Genomic DNA, 15,033 nt, shown 5'->3' on the forward strand with positions numbered 1-15,033 from the left:
CATAAGGTAGAATGAGAAGAAAAGAAGATGACAGATAAACACAAAAGCAGCATTCCTTTGAAGCAATGTCAGGTGCTTTGTGTGGCCGTGCATATTGTGGAGGGGTTCAGTTAATGAAGGAACAAGACAATATTTTTTTCTATTTTTTAGAATAAGGAAGTTTCATAAAACTATTTTGAAAAATTAAGAATTAAAAACTCAAGTTAGGAAACATCAATTTACCTCTGCCTCTTCATGTGTATGTTTTATGATGCAGTCTAACTGCTTGAAAACATAGTATTTCTCAAATACTGCACCACATACAGTATACATTGGTTATACAACTTTATAAGACTCATCTCCTACATAAATGACGTGTCTGATGCACACAGCAACAAACAGTAAAAGTTGATGCCTATCTCCTAGAACTGGAAGGGACCTTGAGAGGTCATCAAGTCCAGTCCCCTGCCTTCACAGCAGGACCAAGTACCATCCCTGACAGATTTGCAACAGATCCCTAAATGGCCTCCTCAAGGATTGAATTCACCCCCCTGGGTTTAGCAGGCCAATGCTCAAGCCATTGAGCTATCCCGCCCCCCTTAAGTTTGTGCCTAACGTTCTACCAAAAGTGTCTTATGCCGCATTAGAAAAATGTAATCATGTGATTAGAGACTATCTTTCATGCATGTACCCAAGAGAGACAGAGCTACGGCAGTAACTGCAGATCTAACTTGACTATTTCCCAACCTTTGAATTCTTATCTACGTAACAAGCTGTTACTTTAAATGGACAATATACACGTCAGCATGGCAATGATGCTCTTAACATTTTCAGTATCTGAAAAGTGTTTAAATATGTGATCTCAGTGTTCTGTTAACACCAGGTTTTATATTTAGTCGTCTATTGTAGGGATGTTAAAATGCATTTTATTAAGTAACCATGCAACTGCTGAAATTTTCAGAGGGAAGGGAAGGGAGGAGAAGCCGGCTTTCAAGCTGGCTCCCCATGCAGACCAGGAGACTGCATGGAACTATGAACATTAACCAATGAGTTAATTGTGTACATGGTGACACTTTCACATCCCTAGTATACTATACAGCTAAAAAAGAAAAACTAGAATATGTGGATGATAAAAAATTAATAATAAATCATATTTGCAAGTGGTACCGGCCCTTTTAATAACCCACTTCTGACTTCACTAATAAGTAATGGATCACATAGCAGTGCTAGACACAAACAATCAATTGCTGTTTTCAGTGCAATGTAAGTAGAACACTACTTATAGTCCACTTGGGATGTCAAGTGTTGAGAATGTGTGGGAAGAACTTCACGAGGCAGAATGGCCGTGACAACTAAATTCAGAGTAATTACTCTTGTAATTATAGCCCAAACACTATCAAGAGCTATAGTTAAGGTTGTTTGAGTATTTCCATTATAGTCTCATTTTCACTCCTCTAGCCGCAAAAGCGGCTAAGGGGAGGGGGCTTGGAGAGTGAAGCTAGCACGGGGAGCAGCCCACAAATAGATATTTAATAGAAAATGTTTGTTTAAAGTTAGTCTTAGTATGTAGCAAGTCACTGGTTACGTATTTCCTAAGGAACACTCCTAGAACTTCACTGGCTTTAGTGTTAGCACATTTTCACTTTGAGAATGTTTCTTAAAGGAACCCATCTATTTCCCACTACTTCTGGGAAATAGATCAAGTTTTTCTGAAGCTGCAATTATCTGCGTTGCCTCTCCCTAGCACCAGAGTTAACACGGTGAATGAGTTGTCCTTGCAATGGCTGATTTTTGAAAATGTTCCAAAATGCATTAGGATACTCAGACACTCTTGAAAACTGATGTGATCCCTCACACCTGGGGTGGTAGGAGTGGTAGTGCAAATCTGAACACTGGATTCAGCGGTTCAGGCACGAGGGATGTTAGATATAGTGTAACTGAATAGTCGTGTAACTGCATGAAATTTTAGTGGTTACATGACTATTTGATAGTCCCAGGGGGCGGGCCAGCAGCCAATGGGCTCCAGATCCCACCCAAGGGTGGCAGCAGGGAGCTCAGACCCCCCATGGTCAGGGGCTGCTGCCACCCGGTGCCGCTGCCTCTGAAACAGAAGCAGCAGCATGAGGTGGCAGGCAGGAGCTAGTCCGTGAGGGGAACCAGTTTAAAAAACAGCTCCCCATGCAGACCGGCTGGCTGCCACCCCGCGTTCCTACCTCTCATACGCAGCACAGGGTGGCGGCAGCCACTGACTGGGGGGGGGGGGTCTGAGCGCCCCACGGACAGAGGGTGCTGCCATGGAGCAGCCTCTCTCCTCAATGGGCCCAGGCTCGCCACAGACAGAGGCTGCTCCATGCGATGTGGAGCAGCCTCTGTCCACGAGGCGCTCAGGCCCACCACAGACAGAGGCTGTTTTGCGGCAGCCTCCACTGCTCCTCTCTCACCCCACACTGCTGCCTTTTAAGCCAGTTACCCCAGCACCAGCTCCAGCCTGCCACCACCCCTGCCTCTGTAGGGACAGTAAGTGGGGGGAGGTAGAGAGGTCCACTTGCGGGAGCGGATATGCATGGGGAGCTGGCTTGAAAACCAGCTCCCCACACCTACTGGCTCCAGCCTGCCCCCCTCACCCTGTGCATTGTGGGGGAGGGGGAAGAGGTCCCCCTTCATACAGAGGCAGCAAGCAGGAGGGGGGAGCATGTAGTCAACAAGATTAGCCGATAAACCCAGGGTTATCGGTTAATTGTGTAGTTGTCTACATGATGAAATCCCTATCAGGCACCCTCAGGTGAGAGAAACACAAAATCTTCCTGTTCTCATAACATTCACCTGTGGCCAAATTATTCCGAGTTTAAAGCTGGTTGGGACAATGAGATTATCTAATCTGACTTCCTGCACAACACAGGTCTTTAAATTTCACCCACAAGAGAAAGTGGATTAGAATGAAAGTTTGAGATCATTTGGAAGAAAATTCTGAGATTGGGCACAAGCCTATGCTCCACAGAATATCTTTGGTGCAATGGCAAGAAAAAGACTTCCTATGAGCTCAGCTACTCAACTGTACAAAGGACTGTATCATTCCAATTTCAGTACATGTGCTGCCAAAGGAAAACCAGGCTTGCTGGTCTGTGCATGTACCAGCCACACGATAGCAAGACCAGGGAGAGGGATAAGAACCGCGACTCTTCCAAAACTGATCAAACCTTCAGATCGCTACTTGTTACTGCTTCTCCATGTAGTAACTAACGATACGGCCAAGAATGACCTTGAGCAGGTGGGTCACTGCAGATTATGTAGCGCTGGGAAGACGGATCAAGGAATTTGAAGCGCAAGTGGTGTTCTCGTCCATCCACCCTGTTGAAGAAAAAGGTCCAGGTAGGAATCATCGAATTGAGGAAGCAAATGCATGGTTGCGCGGGTGATCTTGGAGAGAGGGCGTTGGTTTCGTCAACCATGGGACTCTATTCCGGGCACAAGGATTGTTAGGAAAAGATGGAATTCACCAAACCAAGGCTGTGTCTAGATGACATCCCTTTTCTCAAAAAACAGATGTAAATTAGACACTTCTAAATTGCAAATGAAGCCAGGATTTACATTTCCTGCACTTCATTTGCATAATGGTGACAGCAGGGTTTTTTTTTTTAAACAGGGCTTTTAGAAAGAAAAACAGCCATTTAGATAGGGATCAATCAAAAATAAAACCCTTTCCCAAGGAGTACAGGATCTTTCGAAAAGGGGTTTATTTTCAATCAATCAATCCCCGTCTAAATGGCCGTTTTTCTTTCTAAAAGCCCCATTTTGAAAAAAAACACGGCTGCCATTATGCAAACGACGTGCGGGAAATTTAAATCCTGGCTTCATTTGCAATTTCGAAGTGTCTAATGTACATCCCTTTTTCGAGAAAAGGGATGTAATCTTGAGACAGCCCAAGAGAGGAAAGAGCAGGCTTGAAAACCTAGCGAGGAGGCTTTAAACTAGGTTCATTGGGGGACAGTGACCAAAGCCCTGAGGTGAGTGGGGAAGTCAGATACTCGGCAGAAACACAAAGAGGAAGGAGCAACAAAGGAGGACACCGATTCGAATGAAGAAGGTAGGGTAACCAACTGGTTATCTAAGGTGTTTGTACACAAATGCAAGAAGCCTGGGAAACAAACAGGAAGAATTAGAAGCCCTGGCCCAGTCGAAGAACTATGATTTGATTGGAATAACGGAGACTTGGTGGGATGACTCGCATGACTGGAGCACTGTCATGGGAAAATCAAGGAGGGAACCCTCAAGGAATCCATTTTGAAGAACTCAGAATAGTCGAGATGGATTCAGCAAGGGCAAGTCATGATTAGCTTCCATGATGAGGTAACTGGCTCGGTGGACATGGGGAAGTCAGCGGATGTGATACATCTTGACTTTAACAAAGCTTTTGATACGGTCTCCCAAAATATTCTTGCCAGAAAGTTAAGGAAGTATGGATTGGATAAATGGACTGTATGGTGCATAGAAAGCTGGCTAGACTGTCAGGCCCAACGGGTAGTGACCAATGGCTCGATGTCCGGTTGGTGGTCGGTTTCTAGCGGAGTGCCCCAAGGATCAGTTCTAGGACCGGTTTTGTTCAAGATCTTTATTAAATGAATTGCATGAGGGCATGGATTGCACCCTCAGCAAGTTTGCGGATGACACTTAGCTAGGGGGAGTTGTAGATACACTGGAGGGCAGGGACAGGGTCCAGAGTGACCTGGACAGATCAGAGGATTGGGCAAAAAGAAATCTGATGAGGTTCAACAAGAACAACTGTATAGTCCTGCAATTGGGACAGAAGATTCCCAAGCATTGTTACAGGCTGGGGACCAACTAGCTAAGTAGCAGTTCTGCAGAAAAGGACCTGGGGGTTACAGTGGATGAGAAGCTGGATAGGAGTCAACAGTGTGTCCTTGTAGCCAAGAAGGCGAATGTCATATTAAGTTGCATTAGGAGGAGCACTGCTAACAGATCTAGAGAAGTGATTATTCCCCTTTATTCGGCTCTGGGGAGGCCACAGCTAGAGTATTGCGTCCAGTTCTGGGCCCTTCACTATAGAAAGGATGTGGACACATTGGAGAAGGTGAAGCGGAGGGCAACCAAAATGATGAGGAGCACATGACCTATGAGGAGAGACTGAGGGACTTGGGTTTGTTTAGTCTGCAGAAGAGAAGAGCGAGGGGGGATTTGATAGCAGCCTTCAACTTCCTCAAGGGAGGTTCCAAAGAGGATGGAGAGAGGCTGCTCTCAGTAGTGACAGACAGAGATGTAGCGAGGATGTTTTGTGCCTGGGAGCAAAGCCCAAATTTGCACCCCCTCCCTCCCCAATCATTTGTTACTGTGGATCTATTATTATTTCTAAGTCAGCAAAAAATAAGAACATAAGAAAAAAATCACAAACACTACTAATAGCCACAGATCCTTGGATCAATTAGTAGATCAGTTAGTATATCACAGTAGAACTATCTTGAGGGGGATTGGATTGGTATGGGGGTGCCTGGTTCTGGGGGAAAGGAGGGGAATATTTTGTTAATGTTTTGGTTTTTATGTATTTATTCCCAATAAAATCACAAAATGTATATTAATTTTATATCAATAAAAGTTTTTTTCCAAATTGCACAAAGAATTATATGTTTATGCAAAATTTCAGATTTACAAAGTATCTGAAATGTTCACAAAAACCTGTTCTACTTGATTGGACCATGGTCTATACCTGTTTTCATTTCAACAAAACAAGTCATGTATCATATAAAAATATTTAAAATACCTTAAATTTATATTGAAATTAAAAAACATTTTATATGAGCCAATAATTTTACACATCAAATTATTGTATTATATTAAAACAAGACCTGAAAAATATTATAAAATACACCTAAAACATCATCTATAATAATAAATAATTACAACTGCCCTATAGAAGTACATGCTCTTAGGTGTCCCTGAAAGCTGTCAGTTTTCATTTGTGTGGCCCTCAGAGGGCTTCAAGTTTGACATGCCTGAGCTACATGTTTGTTAGTCATAGAATCATAGAGCTGGAAGAGACCTCAGGAGTCATCAAGTCCAGCCCCCTGCCCTAGGCAGGACCAATCCAAACTCAATCAACCCGGCCAGGGCTTTGTCAAGCCGAGACTTAAACACCTCTAGGGATGGAGACTCCACTACTTCCCTTGGGAACCCAGCCCAGTGTTTCACCGCCCTCCTAGGGAAATAGTTTTTCCCAATATCCAACCTGGACCTCTCCCACCACAACTTGAGACCATTGCTCCTTGTTCTGCCATCCGTCACTACTGAGAACAGCCTCTCTCCAGCCTCTTTGGAACCTCCCTTCAGGAAGTTGAAGGCTGCTCTCAAATCCCCCCTCACTCTTCGCTTCTGCAGACTAAACAGACCCAAGTCCCTCGGCCTCTCCTCATAAGTCATATGCTCCAGCCCCCTAATCATTTTGGTTGCCCTCCACTGGACCCTCTCCAATGCGTCCACATCCTTTTTGTAGTGGGGGGCCCAGAACTGGACACAATACTCCAGATGCGGCCTCACCAAAGCCGAATAAAGGGGAACGATGACATCTCTGGATCTGCTGGCAATGCTCCTCTTAATGCAATCTAATATGCCATTAGCCTTCTTGGCTACAAGGGCACACTGTTGACTCATATCTAGCTTCTCATCCACTGTAACCCCCAGGTCCTTTTCTTCAGAACTACTACTTAACCGGTTGGTCCCCAGCTTGTAACTATGCTTGGGATTCTTCTGTCCCAAGTGCAGGACTCTACACTTGTCCTTGTTGAACCTCATCAGATTTCTTGTGGCCCAATCCTCCAATTTGTTTAAGTCATTCTGGACCCTATCTCTGCCCTTAAGCGTATCTACCTCTCCCCCCAGCTTAGTGTCATCCGCAAACTTGCTGAGGGTGCAATCCATCCCCTCATCCAGATCATTAATAAAGATATTGAACAAAACCTGTCCTAGAACCGAACCTTGGGGCACTCCGCTAGAAACCGACCGCCATCCTGAAATCGAGCCATTGATCACTACCCGCTGGGCCCAGCCTTCTAGCCATCTTTCTATCCATCTTACCGTCCATTTATCCAATCCACAATCCCTTAACTTGCTGGCAAGGATATTGTGGGAGACCGTATCAAAAGCCTTGCTAAAGTCAAGGTATATAACATCCCCTGACTTCCCCATGTCCACCGAGCCAGTTACCTCATCATAGAAGCTAATCAGATTGGTCAGGCACGACTTGCCCTTTGTGAATCCATGCTGACTATTCCTAATCACTTTTCTCTCATCCAAGTGCCTCAATATGGATTCCTTAAGGATCCCTTCCATGATTTTTCCAGGAACCGAGATAAGACTGACCGGACTATAGTTCCCTGGATCATCCTTCTTCCCTTTTTTGAAGATGGGCACTACATTTGCCTTTTTCCAGTCATCCGGGATTTCTCCCGATCTCCACGACTTTTCAAAGATAATAGCCAAAGGCTCCACAATGACATTTGCCAACTCCCTCAGTACCCTTGGATGCACTAAGTCCGGACCCATGGATTTGTGTACGTTTAGCTTTTCTAAATAGTTCCTAACCTGTTCTTTACCCACCACGGGCTGTCCATCTTCATCCCATCTTGTGTCACTTGGCGCAGAAGTCCAGGAGCCGACCTTGTCCGTGAATACAGAGGCAAAGAAAGCATTGAGTACTTCAGCTTTCCCCACATCCTCTGTCACTAGGTTACCTCCTTCATCCATTAGGGGCCGCACACCCTCTCTGATCACCTTCTTCTTGTTGACATGCCTGTAGAAACCTTTCTTGTTATCCTTCACATCCTTAGCCAGTCGCAATTCCATTTGCGCTTTCGCCTTCCTGATAACCCCCCGGCATTCTCGAGCTATACCTTTAAACCCCTCCCTGGTCATTTGTCCAAGTTTCCACTCTTTGTAAGCTTCCTTTTTGTGCTTAAGTTCACCAAGGATTTCCCCTGTAAGCCAATCCGGTCTCCTACCATGTTTGCCTCTCTTGCTACGCGTCGGGATGGTTTCTTTCTGTGCCTTCAGTAAGGCTTCTTTAAAATACTGCCAGCTGTCCTGGACTCCTTTCCCCTTCATGTTAACATCCCAGGGGATTGTGCCCATCAGATCTCCGAGGGAGTCAAAATCTGCTTTTTTGAAGTCCAAGGTGTGTATTTTACTACTCTCTTTCCTTCCTTTGGTCAGGATCCTGAAATCTACCATCTCATGATCACTGCTTCCCAGGTTGTCACCCACCTCCACTTCCCCTATTAGTTCCTCCCTGTTTGTGAGCAGAAGGTCAAGCTGCGCACGGTCCCTGGTCGGATCCTTCAGCACCTGTGTCAAGAAGTTATCCCCAACATTCTCCAAAAACTTCCTGGATTGCCTGTGTACTGCTGTATTGGTTTCCCAGCAGATGTCAGGGTGATTAAAGTTCCCCACGAGAACCAGGGCCTGCGATCTGGAAGCTTCACTCAGTTGTCTGAAGAAAGCCTCATCTACCTCATCCACCTGATTCCGTGGCCTGTAGCAAACACCAACCACAACTTCACTGCTGTTTGCTCCTTTAAACTTAACCCATAGACTCTCAACAGGTTTTTCTCCCTCTTTATACTGGAGATCAGAGCAATCGTAGTGCTCTCTTACATATAGTGCAACTCGTCCTCCTTTTCTCCCCTGCCTGTTGTTCCCGAACAGTCTGTACCCTTCCATGACAGCGCTCCAGTCTTTAAAGTGCTACCAGATTATTGTTTAAGTTTTTCCTTTTGTTATAAAGTATCTTTTATTTAAAAAAATAAGTAACCCCAATACACTCACCCCTGCCCCAGAGCCAGGCAAACCCCCATTCCAATACAACACTCCTTCCCCAGAACAGGCACCTCAGCCCCCTCCATACCAATGCAACTATAGGGAAATCTCACTAATCTCTGTATTAATCATTTTCTCATTGATTTTTTTTATTTTAACTTTGTATCAAGTCCTTTTAGTTTTATAATAAGTTTTTAGTTTCTTGTATTATGGCCTTTTATAGAAACTTTGTAAACTTTTACAGAACATAGAAACTTTGTATTAAGCCTTTTTACATAGAAACCTTGTATCTTGTAGACTTTTTAGCCCCCCTCCCCCTTTGCTAAATTGATTGTCCTGTTGAGTGAATGAGGTGTGAATGGATAAGGCAGGAAAGAAAAGCATCTCTGGGCACTTGCAATGGTTGGAGAAAGGTGGAAGCCAGATTCAAGAACAATAAGAACAATGGGACCCGTGAAGTGGGCTCATTGAAAGAAGGCTGGGCCTATGAGGAAGCAGAAGGGTGCCTGCTTTTGGAAGGTCCCGTTTTGAAGGTGAATGGGGGAAGCATTAAAAAGACCACCCAGAAGAAGGTGCCATAGATGAATAACTGCATATGCACGTGATGACTCTCTGCATGAGAGGGAAGACACTAGACATCTCTAAGGCATCTTGCAGTCAACATGGGAGCATTGATCTGGCTCCAACCTTCCCCCACCTAACTAATCTGGCCAGCAGTTAGGCGGAACAGCTATTGGTGAAAGCAGGACATGGTGTGTGTGTGTGTGTGTGTGCGCGCGCGCGCGTGCTGTATTATATGCATATAAGTATTGACTGCTATGTGTGTATTACCAATAAATGTGGCATTTTGCCTTTTCCCCAAAAAAGATCCCATGCAGCACTTTTAAGTACAACACAACCATCCCTGCCCCAGAGACAGCCCCCCCAGAGACAGCCCCCCCAGTACCCCCATCAAAAAGGCACTCACACCCCTTCCCCTGAGCCAGCCCCCCCAGTGACAGTACTCCCCATCCCAATACACTCACCTCACCCCTGCCTCAAAGCCAGCCCCCCCATGCATTCCCCTCTCGTCCCCCCGGGGCAAGGCACCCCAGTGCCGGGGGGGAGGGAGGGAGTACTCCCTCAATCAAATCCTCCCCAGCCAGGTAGGAGGAATGTACCTTTCTTCAGAGCACTGCTCCTCCCACCCAGCTGGCTTCTTTGGCTTGCACTTTGGAGAGTCGGCAGCCGCAGCAGCACTTAGCCGGCAGCTCAAGAGCAGCGTGGCTAGATGTGCTCGGTCCCACACCAATCCAGCGCCCCCCTAACGTGGTGCCCGGGGGTGCCCCCGCCCCTCCGTCGCTATGCCTCTGGTGACGGATGCAGAACAAGGAGCAATGGGCTCAAGTTGCGGTGGGAGAGGTCTAGGTTGGATATTAGGGAAAACGATTTCCCTAGGCGGGTGGTGAAGCACTGGGCTGGGTTCCCTAGGGCGGGGGTGGAGTCTCCATCCCTAGAGGTGTTTAAGTCTCGGCTTGACAAAGCCCTGGCTGGGTTGATTGAGTTGGGATTGGTCCTGCCTAGAGCAGGGGGCTGGACTTGATGACTCCTGAGGTCTCTTCCAGCTCTGTGATTCTAACATCACTTGAGATGAATGAAACAGTTCTCACCCCTCAGAGCTGAATTTATCTTCCAGAGGCATTCTCGTTCTATTGAAAATGACCTATTTCACCGTCTAGCGCAGACGGCTTGCAGGACAGCTCCTTCCCCCTATAAATGGAATACAGATTGTGGAGAGCCCCTTGTTACCTCAAGCTAGTGAGCAGCAACACTGTGCACACAGAAAGCCCCTCAATCCCACCCTTACTATCAGCAACTCCTCAAAAAGAGAAGAGGAATTCCCTGCCAAAAAAGCAGTGCTGATACAGAGGTAAGGAAGCCGACTACTGACTGGTGCCTTGCAGAACACAGAAGCTGGCTAACCCTGAAAGCTCTGAGAAGAGGCGCTCTCCTATTCTGTCCCTTCTAAGCAGCATCCCAGCCCATCAGTCAGAGATGATACAACTGCACTCTTCCCAGATATGTAAAAGACAGTGGGAAAAGTGCACAAGAGTGGAGAACGAGGGGCAAAAAACCTCATAGGTTCTGGACAGCGACAGGTCAGATAATCAGCAATTAGCTAAGTCTGACTTGCATGCAACCATTTATCTGCTTCTCACAAACCCCGGAATAGTTGCCTGATACTGAAATATGTTCATCCCTGCCCTCAGAATCCCTTCTAGGATACCAGGTGTGGCTGTCCCTGCCTGGTGATATACGCCAATAGCTGGCTAGAACTCCCCAGTAAAGTAGTGCAGTGGCGAGGCACCAGTGAATGACAGTGAAGCTACCGAGGACACAGAGATAAGCAATCATACTCCCCCAATTTCTTGACATACCTAGTGCAACGTCAACGACATCTGTCCAAGCAAATCTGAAACTCCTCAGCTTGATTCTTTGAAAATTCTTTCATATATTATTAGATTTGAGAGACAAAAGGAGACAGGAGGTATGTCCACGCTGCACTAAAACCCCAGACACAGAGTCGCAGTGCCTGGGCCAGCTGACGGGCTCAGACTGCACGGCATGTCATTACACAGTAGAGCTTTGACCTCAGGCTGAAGCCCAAGCTCAGAGATCCTCCCCTGCCAGGGAGTCACAGAGCAGGGGCTCCCGCCTGAAAGTAAGGACCCCTCATTCCTGTGTCGATGAAAGCTCTCCTCAAAGGCAGTGCAACTCTGGCTCCTAGCAGTGAGGATCACTGAGCGCGTCCCAAGGGAACAATGGCATCGAACTGCATCGAATATACAAAGTGGCACAATTTGTTAGGAGTGACTCAGGTTTAGTATTGGACACAGAACAGCAACTGTACTTCCTGGTTTTCAGAGGTCTGGGTTTATCCATTCTCTATGTCCTGTAAACCCACGAGGGAGCACTAAATCTTAACTGCATTCATGGTGTTTTCGGGCAGTTAATCAGTATTTACGTAGCCTTTGCCCACAGATCATTACGAGACTAGTCCATGGGTAACATTCTATTTTTGAAAAATAATCAGGTTTGGAAAGTTCAGCCCAAAAGGAAAATGGCTAGGGAAGTTTCAAGCAGGTTTAAAATGAAAGCTGCTTTCCTAACCCTTATTCCAGAATTCACTACTGTGAACACTGATGTAACTAGCCCTAAACTAATCCCTCCAGGCTCCAAACGCTAACTCCAGAGCACACTTCTCCACCCTCACCCAACTCTATTCAGCTTCCAAAGAGAAGCAAAGACCAGGACTGTTCATCCAGACACCTGAGAGTGGATTCCTTTCTTAGGAGAACCTGTCCAATACATTTTGTTCTTAAGCTTAATTTTTAATGGGGATAGCTATTTTTGCAGAATATAGAACCTTGCAGCAAGTGAAACTGGCCATAAAGTTACTACCGGCTGAACCTCTCTAGTCAGACACCCTCAGGACCTGACCGGTGCTGAACCAGAGACGGTCAATATTCTCTAGCAACATTACCAACACTTCCACTGCTTACTGAGGTCTAGAGGGCACTTGGAGGTTAATTAGAGCTAAGTTACAGCACAGAACACTGAGAGCCAAGACTGGTGGCTGTAAAAAACCTTTATGGGACTGTGGGAAACTTGGCTACACCCATGATAAGTGGACTTCCAGCTAACTAAAATCATGCCAGAGGGCTACGTCTACACTGCAGGCTTCTTGCACAAGAACTGTTTTGTGCAAGAGTTCTTGTGCAAAAGGTCTTCCACAAGAGTGCATCCACACTGCCATGTGCTTTTGTGGAAGAGATGTACTTTTGTGCAAGAGTGTCCGTGGCAGTTTGGATGCTCTCTTGCGCAAGACATTCTTGTTGCCTGTCTACACTGCCTTCTTGTGGAAGAGCTCTTGCGCAAGAGGGCTTATTCCTAGCGGGGAGAGGAATAATTCTTACGGAAGAAGCCCTGTTTTCCAACGCTGTACTGTAAATTTACTTGCGCAAGAACGCGCATGCAGTGTAGACGCTCTGCAAATTTTTGCAGAAGAACGGCTGTTCTTGTTCATGTGATTTTCAGGACCTTTTGGGAGATTTTGTAAAACTTCTACAGAAATTAATAAAAAGCATCAGTAAGCCCAAAATATGCTTTGGTCATACTGTTCAGCAATCAATAAATATTATAACGACACACAAAAACGCATCCAGCTAACTGTTCTAATACTCTTTAAACCTTTTCTTCTTAATATAAGTGTCATTAATGGACACATTTCATAGACTCCAGGCCCGAGAGGGCCCCTGTGAACTAGTCTGATCTCCTACGTAACATGCCAGAGAACTGCCCCCAAAATAATGCCTGAAGTAGATCTTTTGGAACAGGGCTATTCAACACACAGCCCGCAGCCTGCAGTGCGGTTTGGGTTTATGCGGGGCTCAACACGCGGGTGGGATCGTTTAAACATGGCCTCCACTGGGAACGCGCTCCACAGCGGCGAGGAGTCTCCCAGGCGGGGTGAGCACTGGAAGGTGCAAGCCGACGGGCTGGCTGGAACAGACGGGTCCAGGGTGTCGGTATTTCTAGCCCCCAGGGAGAAGGTGCCAGGAGCACCAGGGCATTGTGGGAAGTGCTGGCTGCTTAGCCTTGTGGACAGAGCCTGAGAGGTGCTGACTGGCTCACACTGGCCACATTTGGGTCCAGCGCCGTGGCTTAAGCAGAGTCTACCACAATCCTTGGTCAATTGTTCCAATGATCAGTTACTCTCACTGTTAAAAGTTTAGTTCTTATTTCTAGTCTGAATTTGTCTAGTTTCAACTTCTAACTACTGGATCACTTTATACCTTCTCTGCTAAATTGAAAAATCCATTATTAAATATTCGTGCTCCATGTAGGTATTTATAGATTGAAATCAAATTGTAGTAAAAAGAGAGCCTGAGACAACAGGCTTTTTACTATACAAGTCACCCTTTAACACTCTCTGATAAGCTAAACAGACTGAGCTCCTTGAATCCATTAATATAAAGCATATTTTCTAATCTTTTAACCGTTTTATGGTTCTCTAAACGCTCTACAACTCAACTACAATTCAAGCAGGATGCCGATATGAGAACTGGACACAGTATTCCAGCAACGTTCACACCTGTGCCAAATTCTGAAGTGAAACAACTTCTTTATTCCTACATGAGAGTCCTCGGTGTACGCATCTCCAGTCACAATTATATTTTCAGACCTATCAGTTAGCTAGCTTTTAATCCATTGAATAGGTGCCACAGTAATTTCACAGCTATCTAGTATTTTTCCAATCACAAAGTTGTGTGGAAGCAAGTGAAACACCTTACAGATGTCTATTACATTAACATGATGACCCCCATTGTCCACCAAATTTGTAATCTCATCAAATGAAAATATTAAATTAGTTGACAGGATCAATCTCTCAAACTCATGATCTGCATTAATTGCATTACTCTCCTTTATTCACCAAGTCCCATGTCAGTCCCTTCATTACCTTTCCCGCAATCCATGTGTGATGTAGTGGGCCGTCTTGCTAGTCGCTAGGCTTGGGCTGTCTCCTACTGGCCCTGTCTGTGAGCCCGGCCCGAAGGGGGGCCATACACTGCCCTGACTGATTCTGACTGGGAAGAGGGAAGGAGGTTGGAACAAAGGAATTACATGGGGGGAGGAAGAGTTAGTCTGGGACTGGAAACATGATGGAGACAGCCTAGGGAGGGGGATTGGAGACTTGGGCCTCAGGCACCCGCCTTAAGGGGTCTGGGGCATCCTAGCCCCCCTCCTATTGCCACATCACATCTATGCTGTGCTGTATTCTGGAAAAAATCAATAAACCCCTCTCTATTCTGCTGGCTGGTGGAGACTGTTCTGGCTGCTACGGGGGTGCAGGGTTGGGGGAACTCTGACTCGCCCTCACACCATGTCAGACCAATAGGCCTATAATTTACTCGGATCAGCTGTTTACCCTTTTTAAATATTAGCCTAACGTCAGCTTTTTTCTAGTCTTCGGGAATGTTCCTGGTGTTCCAAGACTGAGTGAGCCGAGCGAGTGGGCCACATGAATGGCCTTCCTTCATCTCAGTGGGCTGCAAGATTGTTGTAACCAAGACAGTTTCCCAAGACAGAGTAGTTTTGCTAACTGCTGTTGCACACCTACCCTTAGTGGGACGCTCCAATTGAAGTGCAGCAGCGCTTGGATTGGATGCAGACTCTCACAGCCGATACTGTATG

The 15,033-nt window shown here is 46.1% G+C and overlaps 1 protein-coding gene across 12 annotated transcripts in view; it reads right to left on the reverse strand.

Annotated features, from left to right (window-relative positions):
• The window catches only part of ST3GAL3 (ST3 beta-galactoside alpha-2,3-sialyltransferase 3), a 259,919-nt gene that overhangs the window by 227,743 nt on the left and 17,143 nt on the right, over positions 1 to 15,033 (reverse strand). For 2 of the 12 annotated variants that reach the window (XM_075914647.1, XM_075914645.1), the window contains exon 3: positions 3,177 to 3,327. The exons of the other annotated variants lie outside the window; for them this stretch is intronic. The gene's annotated coding sequence lies outside the window, so the exon portion shown is untranslated. The remainder of the gene's footprint in view (positions 1 to 3,176; positions 3,328 to 15,033) is intronic. 12 annotated transcript variants of the gene reach the window in all.

The sequence above is a fragment of the Pelodiscus sinensis genome, unplaced genomic scaffold (assembly GCF_049634645.1).
Source record: "Pelodiscus sinensis isolate JC-2024 unplaced genomic scaffold, ASM4963464v1 ctg99, whole genome shotgun sequence".
Classification (NCBI taxonomy): Eukaryota; Metazoa; Chordata; order Testudines; family Trionychidae; genus Pelodiscus; species Pelodiscus sinensis.